This window comes from Phyllostomus hastatus, unplaced genomic scaffold (assembly GCF_019186645.2).
Source record: "Phyllostomus hastatus isolate PE091 unplaced genomic scaffold, TTU_PhHast_1.1 phas_scaffold_385, whole genome shotgun sequence".
Classification (NCBI taxonomy): domain Eukaryota; kingdom Metazoa; phylum Chordata; class Mammalia; order Chiroptera; family Phyllostomidae; genus Phyllostomus; species Phyllostomus hastatus.
The window spans coordinates 2,257,497-2,283,100 of NW_025334026.1; the positions used below are offsets into that span (position 1 = coordinate 2,257,497).

Consider the following 25,604-nt stretch of genomic DNA (forward strand, 5'->3'; position numbering starts at 1 on the left):
TATGGGCATCTAGTAGATGGAGACTAGGGATGCTGCTAAACATTCCACAACGCACAAGGCAGCTCCCACAACAAAGAATGATCCAGCTAAGAAGCCAATTGTGCCAAAATTAAGAAACTGTGGTCTAGTGGGAAAGATAAACAAAAATCCAGCAGTTGCCATAGAGTCTGATAAGTACATTTTAGGCCAGAGCAGGCCCAGAAGGCAGTCAGGGCAGAGAATAGAGCTTCCTGGAAGAAGTGATGGCTGTACTGAGTCTTGAAGAGTGAGAAGATAGTCACTAGGAAAACAAATGAGGAAAAAGATATTCTGGGAAACATCACACTGACTGTGGAGTCAGAGTTGTGGCAGAGCTCACAGGCCAACTCGTGGTGTGGCCTTACACATGTGATATCACCTCACTCAGCCTCAGTTTCCCAGGTCTTTCCTCCACCATAAAAATGAGAAATTGGACTAGGTGATTTCCAAAGTCCTTTCTAACTCCCTGATTATTATTCTATGCCTCTAGTTTGCATCCATTTATAAAATACATTATTCCATTTTTGCTTGTTTTTGTTCTTGTTTTGTTTTTCCTTGTAGGGCCTTCTCTGTAAGACAACTTCCAGCCTCCTGTTTGTTTACCCAATAACAAACAACTTTGCCTCTGGGCCCAGCCTCATGCTGGGTTTTGAGAACACAGACATTTCTCCTCCTCATGCCACTGAAAGCTTGGGCCTACAGTCTGCTCATAGAAGCATCCCCTCATCATTGTAATGGTCCTGAGCATCTCCTGTGGGTGGAAGCGCTGTGGGTGCCTTTCCACTTTCCTGCACAGGGTCCTAGCAGAGGTGAAAAGTGAAAGGAGAACTGGGGGATGGATAGGGATCATGAATTTTAAAGAATATTAATGACAAAGGATGAATAAATAGGACTTGGTCTGCCACTGGGGCTTGGGGTGAGGTGGTAAAGTCCAGGACAAGGCCTGAGGTTTTGACCTGGACCGCACAAGAATGGTGTGCCCTTCTCTTAGAAAAGTGGAGGTGTAGAAGGAAGAAGCTGGTTTTATGGAAAGATGATGCTCCAGGTTATTTCTTCCCAGTAATGGGGCCAAGGAAGCCTGCGGAAGCGAGAGAGGTCCAAAGGGGTCAAGCAGATTCCCTTACTATATTGAGTAGGAGGCAGCTCTGAGTTAGGGAAAGGAGGACTCCTCCTTTGGGGAAAAGGCCACATTATGTTCCAATCCCCAATCACTTCCTTACCATTTGTAACAGACCAAGACCAGAACATGAGAAGTCTATGGCTAGGTCCCAGTCCTCAGCATGGGGCATCAAAAGGGACTTAAATTTGGAATGAAATAATCTGAGCTTGAGTCCCAGATCTGTCTGTGGAGTGTTTGCTGGGAGGGCTTCACTTTCCCTCTTTTAAAACTGGTGAAGGGATGACATTTCCTATGTCCCAAAGATGCTGTAAGAAATAAATGAGAGGATGGATGAGAAGAGTTCCCTGGAGGCTGGAAAGTTCTGGGATTTGGGTAAGACATGCCTAGTGGCAGGGGTCTGAGGTAGGCATATACTCAGGCAAAAGATCAGGATTATGTGGAGCCCATAAGAGAGGCAGGGCTGGTTAACAGTCATTCTCCAGTCAGCCTTAAAGGCACCTGGGATTACTTCTGGTGTTTGTCAGCGAGGGCACTGTCAGCATTTTTGGCGTGATGAATCCCTCTGTGGGACCTCACGCATTTCACAGCCTCGATTCACAATGCCCATAGCCTCTCCTTTATCATTTTTGCAATTAAAAAAATGTCCTCTCCCATGTGTCCATATGCTTCCAAGGGTGGGTGGGGGTTAGAGTTACTCTGATTAGAATGTCATATAAGAAAACCAAGCAAGAGAGAGCACCTAATTGGAGCTAAAGCCATATGGCAAAATTGGGATTCGACCAGGTACAATCTCATTCTCTCTGAAATGTAAATATATATATTTACATTTATACACACACACACACACACCCCTACCTATATTTATATGTGTAAACTAAGGAAATTATATGAAAATATAAAATATATTTGAACATGTAAATAGTATATAAATATATAAATGTATTTACCTATATATACATATATTTGTTATATAATTATATAAACAAAGATTAAGCTAAGATATAAATATAAAGTAATATATATTTATATATGTACCTATACATAAATAGATGCATATATACATATATTTACACATTTATACCTATATTTATATTTATAATTTAGCTTAATCTCTGCTTTAGGTTCATATTCTTCCTAATGTTAAAAACTTAAACCAGTCAATTAAGATTTCCTTACTCAGTTTAGTTTACCTTCCCCCTTGTCTCCAAGATTGCATATAGATTCAGAGGGGCTTACACAGTGCCCAGGCATATTTGGGGTACAGGTGTGGCCTTTGGTCATCAATGTCTAGAGTGGCTTCTACTGATGGATACACCCTCGGCCTGGTTCTTATGCAACACAAGACATCCATCCCTGCATCTGAAAAGGTGCTCATTCTCTTTTTCAGTCCCTGGGCATCAGTCCATGCCATGCCTGCTGCTGTGCCTCTTTGTCTTAACCCCAGGGTCTGTCCAAGTCCCAGAGCCTTCTTTCAGAGACCAGATCTTAACCACTACCTCTCTTGGGTCTGGTGGTCCTAGACCAGCCAGGGCCAAGTGCTACTAAGAGACCTGGCCCAGGTCAGCCAGACAGACCCAAGGACAAGGACTCGCAGTGGGTGTTCTGAATTCAGCCCAAGACTTGGCCCCCTCCCACTTATGTAACCAGTGGTGCCAGTTATATCTGTGAGCTGGCTTTTGACTCACCACTATTTTTTTCACAAGTAAAATATAATTGCAGGCTTATTGTTATATTATAACCTCAGATGGAGGAGTGGGTGGTAAGGTGGGCCGAAACTGAAGACAGATAACGGCCTTATAGGGCTGCAGCTCTCAAATCTCCCACATCTCCTCTTCTTCCTGTTTTTAGTCTCTTATTGAGACAATAACTAAGCCATGATGTTGGCTTGGCGTTATTCACCCATGTGGTTGCTCCAAAGCTGGGGAGGACACAGGACCCCAATTATAGGCTGTTTGCCTGGCTTTGGTCTTTGAGGACTCAGAAGTAGGGAGTCTTCTCATTTGCTGACTGGGGAAAGCCTGGTTCTCTCTGAATTTTCCTCTTCCTGCTAAGCCCACCAGCCAGGACTATTTCTTATCCAGGGCCAAACTCTCAGCTGTGCTTTGGGGTCTGAGTTGTGGAGATCCACATTTCTTTTCTACCACAGGCATCATATAACACCCTGTCTCAGAGAATACACACCACAGCTTTTTCAGTTGCTCTCTTATCTAACTTTTCCTTCTCCAATAGCCCAGAATTCCTCTTATCTTCTGGACCAGAAACAGAAAACTAACTTAGCAAATGCTCCTCTATCCATATCAATGCTGTGTTTTGAAAATCAAAACCCTGGAAGTGGACTCTTTCCGTGTCCATTTTGGTTGTGCAAACTCTCCATGAGACTCTGGCTGCCCTATGGGCATCTGCCCAATGAGGAAGGGTCACTACATAAAAAGAAGCATGGTGGTTATGGCAGCCAGCTCTTCATAACACCCCCTCAGCACATGAATTAGGCACAACTAGTGCCCAATACTTTTTCTTTAAAAAAAAAGAATGTAATTTGTGAGTATATATCCATTCATGTGATTTTCTTTTTGCCTACTATCCATCTTGCCCACTAAATTATGAACTCCCAGAGGTAGGAACTTGGTCCATGTTTTCAGTGAAATATTCCCAGTGCCCAGGATGATGTCTTGCACACAGAGACACTCCAAAAGTATATACTGAATGAGTGGACAAACAAGTGAATGAACAAATGAGTGAACAAATGAACAATCAGATCTATTTTAAAGTTCTATGGACAGAAAGAGGTACTTGGACTTGAAGAACAATATGAGTAGAGAGAAGAAAACTGGGATGTTTTATTCTGAAGTTCTCCGAGAATCTTCATCAGCCATGGCTTAGGTATAACTTGGGTCAGGTGTATCTGTGTAGAAAGAGAAGTAATCTAGAATCCTAGAGAATTAACTCGACACTCACCCTGGCACTGATGCACATTTCTTGAGTGACCATGGGCAAGCTTACTTCCTCTGGAGATCATGGGTTTTTTTTTCCCCTGTCTATAAAATTTTTGAAAAGGTTGGAAGAGTCTTCAAGGTATACAGTTCTACAATCTCCTGAGGAAGCGTCTGCCTCCCATCTAGGGCCTCACACTTTATGAGTCGCTTCCTCCAATCACTCCAGGCTTCTGACACAGCAGATGGGGCTGGTTCTGCCCACGGCTGACAGATGAGCCTCATTTACAGCCCCCAGCATTTAACCACTTAGCTATTTGGTAGAATCATTTAGCTCTGATGTGCTGGAGGAGCCCTCCTGTCCCCAGCAACACAGACAACTTCCCACCCCCATGCCTGTGTTCATGCCAGAGAACGGGGATCAGATTGTGGAATTGAGGAGCTAGCCTCCAGCCATGGGTCCATGAGGCCTTAGAGAAAAGCCACGTTTGAACCCAGCAATATTGCCCATCTTCAGAAAGAAAACATTAGCTAGCTTGGTCTAATTCCAGATTCAGTTCCTCAGAGGCCAACTGGTTATCTTTGTTGCCCTATTCAGTAACAATATAAGTAATTCTACAAAGTCCTGGTATTAAATATAAGGTAGCCTGAAAATTGAAGCAAACTTTCTTCCTCTCTGATTTGTTGGCATTTAAGGCTTTGAGTGGCCAGGTATCTCCATGTCAATAACAATTTCCTAATATCTAGTAAGTGTTGGCCATGTGCTAGTCATAAACATCTTTACAAGCTTTATCTTATTTTATCATCACAATATCATTACAGGAGAGGTACTATGATAATCACTACTTTATAGCTGAGGAAACAGAGAATCAGAGACATTAAGAAATTCACACTGTTCAGACTGGCCATCATTAACAAATCAACAAACAACAAGTGGTGGCAAAGATATGGAGAAAAGGGAACCCTAGTGCACTGTTGGTGGGAATGCAGACTGGTGCAGCCACTGTGGAAAACAGTATGGAATTTCCTCAAAAAACTAAATGGAACTGCCTTTTCACCCAGTGATTCCACTACTGGGATTATACCCTAAGAATCCTGAAGCACCAATTCAAAAGAGCCTGTACACCCCTATGTTCATATCAGAGTTATTTACAATAACCAAGTTCTGGAAACAGCCTAAGTGTCCATCAGTAAATGAGTGGATCAAGAAACTGTGGTACATTTACACAATGAAATACTGTGCAACAGAAAGAAAGAAGGAATGCCTACATTTTGTGACACCATGGGTGGAACTGGAGAATATTATGCCAAGTGAAATAAACTAGGTGGTAAAAGACAAATACCATAAGATCTCACCTATAAGAAGAACCTAATGAACGAAAACAAACAAGTACAATAGAACCAGAGGCATGGAAACATGAACAGTCTGACAGTGACCAGAGGTAAGGAAGGAGGGGGATAATGGTGGAAAGAAGGGGAAGGAACCAGTCAAAGAACATGAATGAATGACCCATGGGCATGGACACCAGTGTGAGGACTGACTGTGGGAGGTGGGGTAGACTGGGTAGAGGAGGACAAAGGGGGGGAAGTTGGGACAACTGTAATAGAACAGCAATAAAATATTTTTTAAAAGAAATTTACTCAATTTCATATAGCTACGAAAAGGCAGACCAGGACTCACACCCAGGCAAGCCCATATTTCTCCTCCTTTTTTTCCTCAAGTAATTGTTCAATAACCATGCCTCCTGGCGTCAGTCCCATGATGAGGATGGTGGGGCTGGGGAAAGTGAAAGTTCTCTCCTTTCTATGAATGAATAATTCTGAGGTTCAACAATTCATGGTCCAAATGGAAAATTAAAGAATGAAATGGGCCAGTGGATGAAAATGGAGTCCTCTTACCGTAAAGAGGACCAGTCATAGCCCAAACCTCCCTCTGCTACTTCTTCCTGGCAGAAGAATGTGGGTGTTAAAATATAGCATTGAGAACAGGATGGAATGGGTGGGACAAGATGAAATATTTGTTTAGATCTCTTTCTTTGGGTTGATATTGGCCCAGGACATTGATAGCTTTGTTATGTGAGGGAGTTAGTGGACAGTTAAGAAACTTTCCTGAGTCTGTGAGGCAAATGGCCTCTGTCTAACATAGTTTGCTAACTTAGATTGCCCAGGAAACTTTGACTTACAGCTCCAAGGGGCTATTAGGCCTAGACATTTACTGTGTCCCTGAAAGGTTTGTTGACTGAATGTAGACTCTTTTAAAAATATTTTTACACTTTTAACTTGGCTCCCAGAAAGAAGTATAAGATATATTCTGGGTGTTTCCTTCCTTTCTAACTTTTAAGATAAATTTACTACCCACAGCTCTGTTCAAAGATAATTGCCGTGTTGAATTCTACATGATTCCACCCTTGTCCCAGGTCACAGAAATTTGAAGAAGTAGAGCATTTGGGGAAAGGAAGGATGGCTTGGGATCTATTTACCTAGAGCTACTTCCACTGCTGCACAAAGTGGATAACAGGGAAATACCCTCACCGCTTCCCATTTCCCTGATGCACCACCTCTGGGATGTTGGAATCCAGTTTCTGCAGCTCTACTCTCTGGTTCAGATTACATTTTGAATCCAATCCCATTTTTTACACCATATTTCAGAGATTACTTATAGTTTCAAGTCTGCAGCAGTACTCATTGTTTCTAAGCGGGTGATGTCTTCACCTATTTTTAAAACTTTAAAAAATTTACTTTAAATTTTTATCCAGTAAAATTCATTCTTTTGGGTGAACAGTTCTGTGAGTTTGGACAAGTGCACGGAGTCATGTGACCACCACCGCAGTCAAGACACATAGTGGTTTGTGTCAACCCCCCCAGCTCACCCCCAAGTTTTCTACAAAGGCTGCCCCTTTGTAATTAACCCTCCTCATTCAAACACCTAGCAAGCACAGATCTGTTTTCTGTCTCTGTAGTTTTGCTTTTCCCAGAATGTCACATGAATGGAATCACATAGTATCTAGCATTTTGCATCTACCTCCTTTCACTTAGCATAATGAGTATATAAATAGTCCATTCTTTGTTTTTCCTGAGTGGTATTCCATTGTGCAGATGTTTCACAGGTTGTTTATCAGTTCAGCAACTGAAGGACATTCAGTTTGCTCTCAATTTTTGGTTATTATAAATAAATCCACTTTAAATATCATACATGTTTTTGTGGGAGTGTAAATTTTCATTTCCCTTGATTAAATACCTAGGAGTGGGATTGTTGGGCCCAATTGAAAATATGTGTTTAACTTTTTAAAAAACTGCTAAGCTGGTTTTCCAAAAAGAATTTACCATTTGCATCCCGACCAGCAGTGAATGAGAATTTTAGTTGCTCTTCATCCTCACCAGTACTGAACATTTGTCAGGGTTTTTTATTTTGGTTTTGTTATTCTTCTAGATATATAATGATATTTCATTGTGGTTTCATTTTGCTTTTAAAAATATTTTGGTGATCATCTTTAGGAATTTTGTATAGGAAATATTACTCTAAGGTGTGTCCTGTCTTGAAAGAGAGGTTGCCTCTGATCTTTATACCTATTCTGATATCACATGTGTTATAGAGAAGTTGTCTTCTTGTCTGCTACCCCCATTGGACTGTGAGCTTCTCAAAGGCAAGGGTAGGTTTTATTCATCTCTTTTTCCCTGGTCTCCAGAAAGATACCTGGTATAGGATTGGCATGGGTTGATTATTTGGTAAGTGGATTATTCAGTGAATCAACTTGCTCAATCTGTAGTTAGAAAGGATCTGGTTTATTCAACAGTCTGAGAATTCCTAGAGAAATAAATGGTTAAGTTGTTTTTATTGGGCTTATTTTTAACAATGGTAAAGTTATGGGAAAAACATTTAACATTATAGACACTTATCCATTGCTAAGGTGAGTGTTTTCAGGATATGTCTTATTTTATCCTATCCTGTCTTAAATTCTGTCATAGATAATGAGACAGTATGGAGAAAAAAGCACTGGCTTTAGACATGGTCTCTGCTGCTTGTGATCTTAAATAAGTAGTTCAAAGCCTCCCTTTGTCTCAGTTTCCTTGTCTACAAAATGAGCACAATGATGCCTAATTTATGGAATGGGATTTGGTATAATGAAGGGCATGTGGGTAAAGAACTTGACATGTGTGGTTTTTTCTCAAATTGTGGTAAAGAATAGATAACATAAAATTACCGTCTAAATGTATAGTTTGGTAACATTAAGTATTTTCACACTGTTATGCAACCAATTTCCACAATGCTTTCATCTTGCAAAACCAAAACTTTCTACCTATTAAACACTAACTCCCTTTTTTTTCTCCCCCTCGTCCCTGGCAACTATCATTCTACTTTCTTTTTCTATGAATTTGACTACTCTACGTACCTCATATGAATAGAATCATACAATATGAGGGTTTTTGTAACTGTCTTATTTCACTTAGAATAATGTCCTCAAGGTTCATTTGAGCATGTGTCAGAATTTCCTTCATTTTTGAAGCTGAATAACATTCCATTGTATGAATATACCACATTTTGTACATCCATTCATCCATTAGCATACACTTGGGTTGCTTCTACATCTTAGATATACATGAATATGCGAATATCTCTTCAAAATCCTGTTTTTAATTCTTTTGTTTGCATGTGTGTTGTGTACAATGATACTTAGTTTCCTATTTTCCCATTATATATGCAATAGAATAGAAGTGCCAGAGGTCTGTTAATTTGCCTAAAATCTCATAGCTGATATATTGTTGGAGAAGGAATTTGAACACAAGATCTATTATATCTCAATAACCTCACTTTATTCTCAGATAGTTCCTAGAAGAGGGATTGGCATCTTGAGTGACAAAGGAAGCTATTTGTGGACCTTCATAAGATCTGGAAAAGGGGGAGAGAGATAGTAGTGTCCATTGCTATGAATCTCATAACCGTTCACTTATACGCTTTGTGACAGGCCCTTAAAAATGGAATTGCAAAGCTAAGTAGGGAGATGTGCAGCCCAATTGAGTGGGTGCTTTAATAGACAAAATGTAGAGGTGATAGGTCAATCAAAAAGTAGTATGCCTCCATACATTGGCTGTATGAAGCTTCAACAAAAGCATGAGCTAAAGGCCTTTTTGTGTACAGTGAAAAATTCTTCAAACAACCCCTGATGTGGGACTGTCTGTAGGGTTCTCCAACTCCTGTGTAGAATCATCTTTTCTAGAGACTTGGCATAGGGCATATTTCATCTTCCACCCATGAGGAACATGTTCTGAGTTCTCACTTGAAGGATACACACCTGAGCAGTGTAGCATCCTTCAAGTTAGGAGGATCACAGTTTTCTCATTTGTTACATTGCTTTGCTTTCTGTTGTTACTATTTGCTGTCCCAGGCATCAAATGGTCCATAAACATTGCATGTAGTTTCAAAAAAGAAAAAAAATTAATTTCAGAGTACTAAAATGGCTGTTCATAAGCCAGTAATTCAATGTGTTTTGCTATGTGACTACCTGTCACATCGTAGGTGCCTGAAAAATGTTATTTTTTTTCTTATCCTTTCCTGTATTAGAATTCAGTTTCAAATAAGGAGTTAGGCTAGGCACTGAAATGGAGGAATGGCCCAGATAAACAAATTCCAACTTCAGAGGTGTGGGAAAACAGGCATCAAAAATAGACAAAGGTATTCCTGTGGATGAAGAAAAGAAGTTAAGGAGTGTTACAGGTTGAATTGTGTCCCCCCACCCCAAATTGGTATGTTGAAGTCCTAGCCCCCAGTGCCTCAGAATGTGACCTTACTTGGGAACAGGTAGTTGAAGATATATGAGTACAGTGCCCGCCCCCCCATCCATGTGTTTGCTCTCCGTGGTCTCAGTTTTCCATGGCCAACTGTGGTCCAAAAATAATAAAAGGAAAATTCCAGAAATAAATTATCCATAAGTTTTAAATTGTGGCTCTTCTGTGTAGTGTGACAGATCTCACTCTGTCTCGCCTCAGATGTGAATCCTGTCTCCATGCTGCCTACACTGCTCCCCAGGGTTTAGTCACTGAATAGCCATTTTGGTTATCAAATCTGTTATAGTATCACAGTGCTGTGTTCAAGTCACCTTTATTTTACTCAATAACAGCCTCACAGTGCAAGAGTAGTGATGCTGGCAATTCAGATGTGCCAAAGAGAAGCCAGAAAGTGCTTCCTTTAAGTGAAAAAGTGAGTACAGTACAGTAACATACTTTGAGAGAGAAACAGAGACCACATTTACATGACTTTAACTGTAGAATATTGTTACAATTGTTCTATTTTATTATTAGTTATTGTTGTTAATCTCTCACTGTGCCTAATTTATAAATTAAACCTTATTATAGGTATGCACGTATAGAAAAACCATAGTATATATAGGGTTTGGTATTATCTGCAGTTTCAGGCATCCACTGGGGGCTTAGAATGTATCCCTGTAGTTAAGGGGGAACTATTAGAATTAGTTAAGATGAAGTCATACAGGAGTAGGTTGGGTTCCTAATCCAATATGACTGGTGTCCTTACTAAAAAGGGAAATTTGGGCAGGCTTGCACACAGGAAGGGCACAATGTGAAGATAAAGGCAGAGACTGGGGTGATGCATCTACAAGCCAAGGAATGCCAAAGATTGCCAGCGAACCACCAGAAGTTAGGTAAAAAGCAAGGAACAGATTCTCCTTCATTATTCTCATAAGGAGCCAACTCTACCGACACCTTGGTCTTGGTCTTCCAGCCTCCAGAACTGTGAGAAAATAAATGTCTGGTGCTAAAGCGCCCCCAGTCTGTGCTATTGTTATGGCAGCCCTGACAAAATAATACAGAGAAGTACAGGAGTGTTTAGGGTAGGATGGGGTCAGGAGGTCCCTTGGAGAGTATGTTAGGCTGACACTGGCGATGTGATTCAGAGTTAGCATGGGAAAGATGTAGGAAAAGAGGAGAGCATTTGGCAAAGAAAATAGTATGTTTACACAAGCTAATTGTTACTTTGCAATTTATTCTGACACACTTGGGTATCTTGTTTTTAATCACGTAATACATTAGGACTTGAAGCAATAAAGTCCAAGAGGACTGGCTCCTGCTCATCATACAGCTGATAAAACAAACTATGATGAAAGAGAAAAAGAAAACTGTTAAATAAGTGGAATTAGGCAGAAGAGGACATAGGGAAAAGACTAAAAACCACGCCAATCTGGAGCTATTGAGTGAAGGGGCAACCATCGCTGTTACATGATTTGATAATGTTGACTTCCTATATAAAGGCTACTGTGAGCTTAAAACAACCTTTTGTGTTTATAATGGAGATGCCTGAGCCATCAAAGGTGAGGTTAGCCACATGCAACATGTCCTGCTTCAGAACTGAACCTTCAAAATTGTAGTTTCTTGAACATGTACACAATGATACTCTAAATTAAGATGGCCCTCCTCTTCTTGTTACTGCCTTTGATAGTCTTTTTTCCAAATATGGATAAGAATATCTTCCAAAAGTTGGTGTGGTACCTTCTCCCTTGTGCTTTCACAGAACTCTGTGTTTTGTTGTGTCATAACACTAACCACACTGATTTTAACATCCTCCATGTCACCTGCCTCATTTCTGGTTTGCCTCATCCCCTAGACTAGCATTTCCTTGGAGCACAACCTGAGACTTGAGATGTGTCTCCGTCCCCCAGAGCCTGCATAAAAACTGACCAAAAGTGAACATTAAATAAGTGTTTGTTTAACAACCCCAGTTTTAAAATAGTCCCATCTTAGGTGGTAAAAAATAAAAAAAAATTGCATGCTTAGAGGTATAAACCCTTGGGTAATACAAATGCTTCATTTGTCAAAGGTTTTACTATAATATATATACATTTTTTCCTCCATTGCAAATCCCTACTTGTCCCTCTGTCACCAAGATTCAATAAGATGGATTTAATTCTTTTTCTACATAAACCTTTTCTGGTGAGAGCCCAGCCTGTTATGTTCTCCTTTGACAAATTCAGGATAATTTTGAGGTGGATTTGACTTTTTGTTTTTGGCTTGCTTGTGGCCAGAGAAAAATCCCCATGGTGTTTCGAGCTATAATTTTTAGGTTTTCTCTTTAAAAAAAAATGCTGGGCATAAAAGTTGGAAAGGATAGAAAGGAAAACAGAGCTAAAAACCAGAGCTCTGTTATGATTTCTGAAGGTCTATTCTCTTACTACTGCAGTTGGTCCTGAAAGAACATCTCCTCCCTATTCCTTCCCATTTGTCCAGTTCCGAGACAACTGGATAATCTGTAATATGTCCAGGAACTCTGAGTCCACAGGGGGCCTTATGGAAACCTAATGCTCTTTTCTTCTCATGGTCACCCCATCAGGTTGTCTTGGTTTCCCAGACAGGAAATATACAAGATGAGTCTGGACCATCTTGCAGAACATGAAAGTAAGGAAGTTCTTGAAAAAAGATATTTGTATGTCAAGGAAACATAAGAGCCAACTGAAAGAGCTTACAATTGTCAAAATGTGAAACAATTTAAGCAACAAAACAAAATAATTAGCATTGGATTATGACCCAAAGTATAAAATACATTATTCATATGCCCATAGTGATATAAATGATTGAATAAATAATTAAATGGGGATGAAGAAACAAATCACCCATGAGGAATTTTAAATAATTTATGTAGATATTCTGTACTCAAGGAGGTGGAGCATAACTCCCTATTTCTTAAGTGTGGGTTGTGTATAGTTACCTTTTTTCAAGGAGTGTGGTGTGAAAAAGAGGTGAAAATGGAGTAACTTTAGTGGAGAGACTTGATAAACACTACCTCAGCCAGGCAATTCAAGTTGACATCAATAGTGATAAGTCGTCACAGTACATATCCTTGACATGTTAAGATGAGGATGTCACTTTCTCTTTATAGTTTTCCTCCCTCAAACCCATAATCTGAGTTTAGTCATGAGAAAAGCATAAGACAAATTTCAATTGAGGGCCATTCCTCAAAATACCTGGTCAAAACCTTTACCTTTACTGCTCAAAACCATTAAAGTCATCAAAAGACAAAGACAGTCTGAGGAACTCACAGCCCAGAGGAACCTAAGGAAACATGATGACTGAATTTAATGTGGTTGCCAGGATGAGATTCAGGAACAGAAAAAGGACAGTAGGTAAAAACTAAGGTAACCTGAATGAACTGGAGCTTTAGTGATCAATATTTGTTCATTGATTATGCCAAATGTATTTTACCAATAGAAGATGTTAATACAATAACAGAGGACTTGGGGTATGTGGGAGCTCTCTGTGCTATCTTTTCTGTATTTCTGTAAATCTAAAACTGTTCTACAATAAGCAGTTTACTTTAAAAAAGATATTGTTCAGTGATGGCTAGGGCCTGGAGCCCACTGCTGCCCATGCTGCCACCAGCGTGTGGGGAGCAGGCACAGCTGAGCGAGAGGGCAGAGTCTCGGCCCTCATGGAGGAGGGCCATGTGAGTTGCCTCGAGTCCCCCATATCTGAGCACCTCAAACTCTGGAAAGGAGCTCTTTGGGTGGGCTGAGCTATTGTTACTCCCCTCTGCATGGTGTCCCCCAGATTCAGACAGCTGGGCTGGGGTCTCCCCAGGCACTGGATGGGCTTCTCTCAGTCCAAGCCCCCTGAACTGAGCCAGGATCTGGGTCCTTCTTGGTCTTGGGCTTCCTTCAAACTCAGGATGAAGGCCAGAGGATAGGGAGTACCCTTGACCCAGGCATTTTCTTGGTGCCCAGGCTGTGTATGGGTTGTAGCAACTGGGAGACCCCTTCCAGTGCCACTTCTCCAGCTAAGGAGGGGTTGGCATGTTCCTGGTGTCTCATTCTCCTTCCATTCAAGAACAAATTTCTTTTCCCTCTCCTTTGGAAATCCTGTCCCAGAAGTCCAAAACAGCTGTCTGCGTGTCCTTCCCTAACTCCTGGAATACCTTAGAAGTATTATCTATTTATCAGGGCTGACAATAAATCATTCTTGACTTGACTTTTATCCCCTTTGGGAGACAAAAGTTGTCCCCTTAATACCCTCTTAACTGACACTTCATGCCCAGAACCTCTTTCTTTTGGATCACCAGCTCCCCAGCTATATCTATGTGACTTCTTCCCAACTTTCTGAGTTCCAGTTTCCTCTGGGCTCCAGTCTCCAGCTTCCAGCGGATCTGGTCAGTCCCACCCTGGGTGGCAGTGACCAGGGAGCTCTGGCCCAGGATCCACCACCTTGGAAGGCCATTCCAAGGTAGCAAGAGAATTGGGTGTTCAGTATGAACTTGACACCACTCCATAGCTAAGGAGTGGGTACTCTACTTGTCCCACCCAAGAAGATGAAAAAGTGCAAAGATCTTAATGCCTTGAATGGCTTGTCTGGAGACAGCTGGAAAAAGAAGCCCAAGCAAGGCTTAAACCACCGTGGCTTGCTTTGCACTGAGCCTCCTGACTCAGACTCCAAATACAGCTTCGAGGAGGAAAAGGAGTTCGGTGTAGTTGGAAATCACTCTCATTTTGTCAAGGGAGACTACTTACGGTGCTGCAAGATCTCTTATCCCCTCTGTGCTTTTGTCATCCTTGTCACCTGTGTCCTGGCCTGTGCTGGCTTGGTGTGGGTGCAAGTTGCTCTGAAGGAAGATCTAGACACCCTCAAGGAAAAATTTAGAATATGGAATCTAATCAGAAAAGTTCATCCCCAGGAATTCTCAAACTTGATGAGGAACTACTCAGCAAACAAAAACAACTTGAGAAGATTGAACCTGGAGAGAGCTGGGCTTGATTGAACAAAGTCTGGATAAACATCACAGAAATGAATAAGCACATTTCTTTGTTGAATTCTGCAGCAAGATGCCTAAAAGCCAATGTGAAGTCAGTGGCAGACTTAATTAGCCTGTCTGCCACTGTAGAGAGACTTCAGAAGAGCATAGCTTCCATTGGCAATACTTTAAACAGTGTCCATCTTGCTGCGGAGGCAATACAGTAAACTGTGGGACAAACACAAGAAAGTCATGGAGTTCCTACAGGATGATATGAATCAGCACTCTCTGAAGGAGACCAGTGGAAGCAACTAGATTGATTATTCCATCACCTTCAGCTCCAACAGAACTTGACAGCAACATCTACAGTGCGAATTTGAAACAGGATATCCTGAACCTTTACAACTCGTAAGAGGAAGTAAACAGTGCCCTAGAGGGGTACCAGAGACAGAATGATCTTAAACTTGTGTGGATGAATGAGAGTCAGTACTCTGACGTGGTAGGAAGAGATCTGGTTGCTATGAGCAAGGTAGAAAACAAGCAAATGGTCCTTGAGCATGACAGATGATAGAGCTGCCAGTCTGAAAAGAGAGTTTTCACATCAGGAGACCAGCAGATCAGATATAATTAAAACCCAAAGCATAAAGAAAGAAGATAGTTCAGATGCTAAGATATCAAAGTTAAAAGAGAAACTGCAAGCCGATGGGTGCTCTCACCAACAAACCCGAGAGCAACAGGCTTCCTGAGACCACCCACGAAGAGCAAGTACAGAGTTTCACATCAAAGCCATCAGCATTGCCAAACTTTCCTCAACCTCTTGAAGACTACATTGAGAAAGCTGCCAAGCTAAGACCTATCTCCCTACTAGCAAGTTCTAGCATCTGAGATCTTCAGGATTGATCCCGTAAGACTGGCCAGAACATGGATGGGAAGCTGAACTACCAGGAAATTTGGAACTCCTTAGGTTCATGCCAACACCAGAGAGTTTGAGAGAATTTGATGCTGACAGAAATGGATGATACTCATTCCTGGACCTAAGAGTAGCTTTGGGTGTCTAGGCCCATTGGGCATATTTAGACACAAATATATACCCCAGGCTACCAAATATCCACTCACCTAACAAAAACAACCCTTCTATTTACTCGTCAGTCCTCCAGTCCCTAAAACTACTGTAACAGATACATTGCCAGCTTTTAGATTGTTTGGAAAAGCTGTATTAATTTTTTTTAAAGAAGACAATTTTACTTATGATGTTCAGGACATCTGTGATTTCCTGAAACCAACAAGATCTTAATTTTTAAATTGTCAGAATAAAAGTCAAGCCCTCTTTCTTTCTTTTTCCTTTTTCTGAGGGAAGGAGACCTTATCTTTTAGAACTGGAAAATGTGTATATAGGGAGAATAAGCCCCCTTTTATAGTTCACATAAATTTACCATAAATTAGCTATACTTTATACAGACTCGGAAAATATCTTTCCTTTAAAAATATACTTTTTCTGTTTACAAATCTTTAGAATGAAAGAATTCTGAATATTTTTTAGTTTGTAGGAAGTAGGAGGAATGGTTTGAAACAGGATGTGAACAAACGGGCTTGTTAAAAATCACTAATCTGAACTGGTAGTGTCTGAAACCAGGTCCATGTCTCTCCTTTAGGTGTTGCCATGGGTGTTGCTTTGGTCTGGTGGCTGAAGGAACGTATTTAGGAAGTGGACCCTGTAGGGACAGTGTAGCCTCCAGGCTTAGGAAACTAAGATCTGGCTCTTTGTTTCTGTCCCCTTAGCTATCCCAACCTGTGAACAAGAGAAGTTTTTTTTTTTTCTTTTTAAAAGATTCTGTTTATTTATTTTTAGAGAGAAGGGAAAGGAAGAAGAGGGGAAGAGGAACACCAACTGGTTGTCTTTTGTACACGCCTAACTGGGAACCTGTCCTGCAACCCAGGCATGTGCTCTGACCTGGGAATTGAACCAACAACCTTTCTGTTCGTGGGATGGTGCCCAACACACTGAGCCACAACAGTCACGAGAGAATTCTTATTTGGGAATTTTCTCATTTTCAATCCTATTTCAGGGGGTATGAGCATAAAAAAAATATCCAGTGTGAAGCTATACTTTCCTCCCTGAGTGAGCTAGATTATCTCCCCCTACCCCAAACACACACTCCAGTCTATTTTAAAGCTGTAGCTGACTTCCACCTCTGGTACTATCTCCATTCTGAATGGCAAGGCTAACATCCCTTGGCCACTGTTTCTCAGCCTGGCTGCGCAGGAGCGTTAGAGGAGAGCTGTGCCTCTAATTCTGACTCAGGAAACTCCTTGAGATTTTAGATGGGGGTTAACTAAGAACCTAATATGTTCCTCTGGGGGCTAAGGCCAAAAAGGTCGTGAACATATTAGGTTTTTTAATAATTATTAGGTCAGAAGTAGCTAGAAGCTTTATGTCCAGAGGATGTCAAACAATAGCAGACAGTTTTTGCAAAACTTAACAGTGCTGTAGGCCAAGTCAGGGAGAAACTAGAGAGGGTACTCTGGCATGGACTTCTTTAGCAGAGCTCATTTCCATTTTAACTTGGTCCAAGTAGCCATGGATGCAGCTGGACACCCTTAGCTATGTAAGGGCTGGTTTTCTTTCATTATGTGATATCCAGCTTGGTGATGGCTAACCTAGAGTTTTTCCTGGAAATATTAAAATTTAGTTAAAGCAAAATGAAGTATTTTCCCATAAATGTGCCTGCATACCTCATTATGGCTTATACCTCTCTCTTTAATTTTTTTCCTTGCCCGTCTTAGCTATTTCACTCTCTTGGAAAGGTTAAAATATAGTATAAAATTATCCTGGCTCTTTAGGTAACTTGAAGATTACTCTTCTGGCTGCCTTCCACACCCCTTCCCCTTTTAATATATTTACTCTGACCAGTTTTATAACAACCAAACAACATTCTAGCAATAAATTGAACTATACCTCTATATTTGTATATACTGTAGCATAAATAGTTTGTCTATACCTGGAAGGCATTTTTTTGTGAACTGATTTATATGAAATATACTTGAGGGTAATGTAGCTTGTCCTTTTCAGTTTCAAATTCTTATTCATAAGCAGAAGCTTTGAGGACACCTTAACTCTTCATTGCATGTACTCTTCCTTCATATCAGATGGCTATCCATGGAACTCAGTTTTTTTAGTTTATCATCTGTTTTTGCCTCAAGCTTCTCTGGCTAGCATCATCCCTGAACCAGACATAGTACCATCCTCTCCCCCTACCAAATTTGGCAGAGGTGCTCTTGCTACCCTCTCAGATTATGAATGCTATTATCACACTGCCTGGGGAAGTGCCTTATTTCCCAGGCAGAACTAGGGCATCTTGAACTCCTTTGTTCTAAGTTGAGCAGATTCATTGGTTTAAGAAGAGCCTCAGAAGCCTATTATTCAGTGTTAATTTGAGATTTTTATTTGTAAATTGTCTTAACTTCTCCAAACTGTGACTTGTGTTCAGCTGTAATTAAGCCTCACCTGCCGCATCTCAGCTCTTAGAGGAAGGTAGTGATGGTTTGCTTTTGGTTTCAGATACTTTGACTCTTTCACTCTGGCATCTCCCTAAGTAACTGTTTTTCTAAATTACCCAAAGTACTGCTTCTTGGTCCTTTTTTTCTTTTTTCTTGTACTGTCTAGTAAAATGTTTACTTAAAGGGCCTTCCCATAAATCAGAAAGGCAAAAAGGTTTTGTAGGAAGAAAAGAACCAAAAGAAGAGAGAGCCCAGCTTAGGGATGACTGTAATGTCTCAAGGTCAGAGAGGGGTCTGGCATTAGGAATGCATCTGCAACAGCAAAGCTAAAGAATGAGCACTCTTCCCCCGCTGGCTCCTTTCCCTCCCATGGTGTTGCCTCACTTTACATTGCTGGACAGAACTCTCAGCACCCCTGCTGGTCTTGTGAGTCACAGTTGCAGATTTTGACTGTGAGGGGCTGAACTCAGAATGGTCTGCTGTTGAGTTGTCTTTAGTGACAGTTTTCATTTGCTACACACCTCGTTGACTTGCTTATCAACACCAGCTAGAGGCTGTCCTTTCTTTCATATCCAAACCAGAACACATTTGGGTATTCCTGAGACTTCATGGAGCATGTACTGTTTGTTATATGAATCTAACCTACCTTGTCATTTTCTCCCATTAAGAAATGTCAATCTACTTTGCTTTAATGGAGTTATTTCAGTCAAGTATAAACAGTTTTGGCTCTATCTGGGGAGTAAATTTAAGGTTCATGACTTGATTTGACCTTTGCTTATTTCATATCAGTAATACAACCCTTTTAATTTATCTAAATAAAACGTATCCTTTTTCAGAAAAAATATTGTCCCTATATCACTATCTTATAGGGCTGATGTGGGGAGATAATGCATAAGAAGTTCTTCTATAAAATTATTTATTTTTAAATTAAAAAATAGTTTTAGTTGACATACAATATTATATTAGTTTCAGGTATACAACACAGTGATAAGACATTTATATAACTTATGAAGTGATCACCCCAATAAATCTAGTACCACTCTAGATACCATATGCAGTTATTGCAATATTATTGACTGTATTCTCTGTGCTGTACTTTATATCCCCATGACTGTTTTTATATCTGGCAATCTGTAAATCTTAATCCCTTCCCCCTTTCACCCATTCTCCCACTCCAACCTCCAGATCTGGCAACCATCAAACTGTACGGAGTTTCCTCAAAAAATTAAAAATAAAACTACTATAAATCCCAGAAGTTTCACTTCTGGGTATTTATCCGAAGAAATGCACAACACTAACTTGAGAAGATACATGCACCTCTCTGTTCATTGCAGCATTATTTACAATAGCCAAGATATGGAAGCAACTCAAGTGCTCATCAATAGATAGTAGATAAAGAAGATGTGGTATCAATACATATGTATGTTAACCATGACAGAAAAAAAGACATCTACTAAGAAGGGCTCCTGGTGGCTATCTGGGCTCAAAATTTTAAAGACAACGTCTAGCAGCCATTTCTACACAGAGGCTTCTCATGCAAGCTGCACTTCACCAAGAAGCTACACTGAGCTACCTGCCTGAGAAGGGAACTACCTGCCTCTGCACTGAACTGCCTGCCTGCATTGTCTTTCTCCCATCTGCACCAGCCCTTTTAAAGGAGTTCCTGGAATCCAATTTCAACCAATAGGACTGAGGCTTTCCCCATTCAATCAGAGCTGTGCAGCTCGGAACAATTAGAATGGCTCTATCTGACCAATCAAGACAGTGACTTTTGGACCAATGAAACTGTGAGGATTTGGAGTCCCTTTTTGCATGAGGGTAGACCAGTCAGGGAGCAGAGGCAGGGACTTCTGTCCATATAATCCAGCTTTCCTCTGGCTATGGCAGCACACTTTCCCTTTCTACTGAAGACTGTGTCTCCCTGGCTGAGCTGAAACACTGGAGATGTCTTGCCAGAGCAAAGCAGAGCAGCATGGAGAAGAGCAGAACTATTTAGATGGAGAGGGGTCTGGACCCAAGGCCACCAAACAGCTGTGCTGTTTTCACAGCCATGCTGTATTGCAATTGAGCTGCTTTGCAATAAAGTTTTCTTCTTTACAGCACCCCAAATGGGGGATTCCTGTTGGTGTTGAATTGGCACCAATGACCATTAGTTGACACATGCAATGGAATATTACTCAGCAATAAAAATGAGTGAAATCTTACCATTTGCAGCAACATGGATGGACCTAGAGGACATCATGCTAAATGAAATAAGCCATACAGAGAAGGACAAATACCATATGATTTTATTTATATGTGGAATCTAAAACAAAATAAATGAATAAATGAAACAAACATGCTTACAGATACAAAGAAATTCTCTATCAAGTGATTGACACATAATATATGCTCCACAAAACAATAGTATCTCACTACCTCATTCCTTCCTGTGCTATTTTTCCTTGTGATATGCCTTGACAGACTTACTACTGTTGCCTTTCTTCCAAGATGAGCCAAATTGGTCAAGTTTCAGATAGTCGTTACTTGTCTCCTCTGTACTGAAAACCCTGGAGCACTATCCCAGTGTTTGTATTTGATCATTTTTACCTTAACTGACCCTATCTGAATTGCATTCATTCCATTCCTCTGGTGACTAAGATGTATCACAGCATAATGACACTTACATGGTGGTTACCTTGGTGTAAGTCTGCCAGATGCTTCCAATTAGAGTAACTGAATTATTCTTTGGGAAAAAAAAGAGGATCATTAAATACATGAGACCCCTCTTTTCTCTTAGGAAGCAGAGCACAGGGATGCCATCAACTTTGTGTTTGCTGACTGAGCATCTTGACAGAAGGCAGTATCACAGAACATCAGCTTCTTAATTATTTCTAAGCTTCAGAATGAGTTGCAAAATTATAATGTGGCAGGGAAAGCCTTGTGGCATTGGCTAGGAAATACCTTTCTAAACAGGTGAGGTGAGCCCAAAGTATGTGTAGCAGAGAAATGATACTGCTGAGAACAAGACACTGTTGGGTCCTGCTGGATTCCCTTTATGGCCATGACTGCGCAAAAGAATATATATACATTCATATCTATCTATTTCAGTTGGCAAGGGCAGGATTTGCAGATTATAACCCTGATCTTACCCACTCTTCACTCACCCTATTATTCTATTTTCTTGGATGCCAACCTGGGCTTACTTCTTATCTATGCTTTGGTGTCTCCTCATTAGCTGGATATATTTGTGGAAAACTCACTGAGACACTGAGTTGAGAGGTCTGGCCCATCTTCCTGTTCAGTAAAATTAAAATAGCATTTAAAAAACCCAGTCACAAACGTCTGTTTAATAATTCTTGATTGCTGCCTTGAGACTAGTTTCAATATTTCTGAATATTCAATGCCTGGAAGCTAGTGCAAAATGACTATCTAAAACTGCCAGAAATTTGCTTCCTGTGGTTCTGAATGTGAAAGCAGGAACTTTGGGGCAGCCTCGTCTATTCCTTTGTGAAGGATCACATTGGCGGGCCATCTCTGTCGTGCCCTTGAGGTAGCTCAAGACTTGGGAGAATCATCCAAAAGCAAATACTTTGTAATGGAATATTAAATATTCTGCTTAATAATATAAAAGGCTGTCCCACGTGGTGAGGAACATTTCTACAGATTTTTTAAATGAAGTGTTTAGCATTTCTCCTGACCCACCTGAAAGTAGGATTTGAGCCTAGTGGGTGGGGTCTGGGACCGAGGGAGCAAAGAGATGGGAGAAAGAACTCCCATTGGCTAATGGGCTGAGGAGGTATCAACTCTGTAACCAGACAAGCTAGTGTTTGGGATCTATTTCCAGAAAAAAAGGGGAGACCTACCATTAAGACATTAGTTAATTAGCATATGAATATCCTTGAGCATTCTTTATGCACCACTGAAGAAATGTGCTGTTTGAAGTATCTACTGAAGCTCTGTAGAAAGCCCAGGGATAATGCCTTTTCCATCTGACACAGTCCTCTGACCTTGCCTTATAGCCCCATGGGTGGCCTCCCTTCTGATCAGTTCTAGGTAACAATCACACTGGTCAAAAGTCTACCTTGCAAGTGACAGTAATCCCAAAGCATACCACCTTATCTAGAAAGGGGTTTCCCTGTCTACTCTGCTTCCCTTCCATTGCCCCTATTTCTTCACAATGAAAAAAGGTTTTTTCTATGTGATAGATTCAAACTCTCCTGACTTCATGGCCTCCTAGCTCCTGGACATCAAAGGTTCCAACCAGCAAAATTCAGGGAAGAACTCTGGCCCAGCCTAGATCATATACTCACTTCTGGCTCAACGACTGAGAAGAAGGAGGTATTGTGATTGGTCTGATTTGAGTCATGTGCTCACTTCTGTGGCCAAAAGAATGAAGTACTGCCCTGATTTCCAACTGCTAGCTCACTTTGCCCATGACCATGGCAGGTTGCAAGTGCTGAGGAGTTTCTTTCTCCCAACCCTCAATCAATGACTAATAGGGGTTAGAGAATACATACTAAGGTGCTCCTTTGCCCTGTGGTGACAGAATTCTGAGACATGCATTCCTCATCAACATACCAGAATTCCAGAGTGGGATTAAACTCCAGTTTACAGTTGCCTCTTGGTTGGCATTGCACTCCTTATGTGCTGCTTTTTCTTCCCTATTTCACTTCCCCTACCCCTTTAATATTCTTTCCTGAGATCACCTCCTATTTATGCTTGCTTGCTCTTGAGTCCTTATCTCAGTGACTTCTTCTGGGGAAACCCAAACAAAGGTAGTTACCATAATTGGCAGCTTGTCTAATGACTCAAATGGGATGAAGCAGGGGGCCAAAGGAAGTGGTGGTTCTGAACACACAAAAACAGTAGCTGTCCACTAGAAAACATGTATCATGAGGAAAAGCACAGAACAGAAAACAATGAGAACTTACAGTAAGCCACTTCCAAATGGACAAAAATCTGGACACAAAATATATCTGGCCTGATAATGCCCAGAGGAAGCAGACAGACCTCCCCGGCAGGTTGCTCTGGAAAGGAAATGTCACAGGATCCTGGGGTCCGGGGTACAGTGAAAGCTGTACCTTATACAATTCCTTTTCCACCATTACTTCACTAATCTTCAGGCTCCTGTGCCCCAGCTGAGTCTTAGCCAAAAAGCTATTGTGGGAGAATGCTATGCCTGCCTTCTCAAATGCTGGCCACAGGCTGAATGCTTGGTTTATCTTTTACATTTCCATTAGACAGTTGGGCTTGTGTGATGGCCTATGCATGTGCAATGATAAAAATACTCTCCTTATCTCTGTGCCTCAGCTGTGGAATTCCTACTTCTTTTCATTTATGTTTATTGGTTTCTAAATCCCAGCTATTCCATGCATGTCATGGGTTCAATTGTCTAGAAGAAGCACTTAAGAGAGAGGTTCAGAGCAAGAGACTTGAGGGAGTGCCTTTGAGGTCAAACACACAAACACACGCATGCATACCTCTAAGGTTATGAGGAAAACAAAAATGTTAAAGATAAAGGAGTCACACTTAAGGATCTCAGTCTCAGATAAAGTCTAGATTGAGGCTGTCAAACTACAGCCCTTGGACCAAATCCAACCACTACCTGTGTTTCTAAATTAAGTTTTATTGTCATACAACCACACCCATTAATTACATAATGTTTATTCTGCTGCTTTCTTACTACAAAGGCAGAGTTGAGTAGTTACAACAGAGACTGTTGTAACTGGATGACAAAGCCTACACTATTTACAATCTGGCCCTTTACAGAAAAATATGCCAACCCCTGCTCTACACTTGTCCCAGTCCTTGGGAGCTCTGTGATATCCATTGCTCCATAATTCATACCCACCTTGAGGCAAAGGGCTGGTCTTCTTACCTTAGTGTCAGCCAGACATTTGTTGCTAACCACCCCAGGTGGTGAAGGTGAGGTGCATTAAGCACACTAAGCCTCGGGTCATGGCTCCCTTCAGCCTAGAGAGTGATTCTCTGGATACTAGGAGCAGCTGTGAGCTGTTCCCAGGAGCTGAGAAATGGGTACATGTGCTGGGAATCTTTCAAGGCACCACCAGCATGTAGTGCCAAGTTTATTGGGATTTGCACATGTGCTTCATGAAGTTGGAAAGAATCCACATTTCCTGCCTGAAATGGAGCCATGATTATGCCACCTTGACCCCTGTCTCCCATTTCACTCCTGCCTCCATTCTATTGCTATCAGGGTGAAGATGGAAACCCTTCCCAGGGTCTACGGGGACTGCCACCCTCTCTAGCCCCAGCTTGTCCTATCTCCCACATCCTGCCCTCCAGCCATGCCTGGCTAAAGGCCAGGGAGTGTTTTTCCAGTCTCTGAGAATGAAGTGTTTTCTCCAGCTCCTCATGGATCCTGTCCATGCTGTTTCCTCTGCCTGCAATAGCCTCCCCAGCACCTTCTACCTTCTACCACACTTAACAAATCTGTATCACTCGATCTCAACTCAAAATACACTTCCTCAGAGAAACCTTCTTGAAACTCTCTCCCCACAAATCTCATTTTCCAAAAGTAGCCAATATTCAGTTTTTGTGTCTTGACATATGTTTTCTGTCTTTGTAAACCATAGCATACAAAAATATGCATAGATTTTCTTTTCTTTAGCCAAAATGCTATACTATTTTCTTTGCTTTGCCATTTTCTTTCTTCCTCTTAACAATATAAAACCCTAAGACACTATCCAATTTGACATGGATAGAGTTAACAGATTTTCAACTCATTTTTTCTAATGAATGAATGATATCCCATCATATGCATGTATATGCTAAATGCACAATATGGAGGTACAATAATTTATTTAAGAATTTTGTGAGCATGGATTATATTCTAGTTCCTAAATTGGGCGGTGGGTTAATAACTTACATATATGTGTATGTATATTTGGTATATATATCAATTACTACATAATTTAAAATGAAACAGTGAAGGAGAATAAGAGAATGAACAAGATCAAAAGTAGAATGAATGATCAAAAGTAGTAAAATAAAATAAATGAATATTAAAATTAAAAAATTCCCATACTGATAGGAGTTCAGATTATTTCTCTGTGTGTGTTTTTTCACTTTACAAACAATGGTGCACAGAATATCTCTGAACAAATATCCTTATATTATGGGCTTATATTTCTGAATGCTCAGTCCCTAGAATGGTATTATTTGGTCAACATACACATGCACTTTAAATTTCAACACCCACTCCCAGATTCCCTTCTGCAAATACAGCGAATTGCACGTCCACCATCAGTTTATGGGGCTGCCCAATATCTTTGCCAGTGTTGGTGTCTTTCAATCTTTTTAATTTTTG

The 25,604-nt window shown here is 40.8% G+C and overlaps 1 protein-coding gene and 1 pseudogene across 2 annotated transcripts in view; both read left to right on the top strand.

Moving 5' to 3' along the window:
* SHISA9 (shisa family member 9) overlaps positions 1–25,604 on the top strand; it is a 280,843-nt gene that overhangs the window by 230,801 nt on the left and 24,438 nt on the right. The window lies entirely within an intron of this gene.
* Positions 14,375–15,852, top strand: LOC123806522 (annotated as a pseudogene).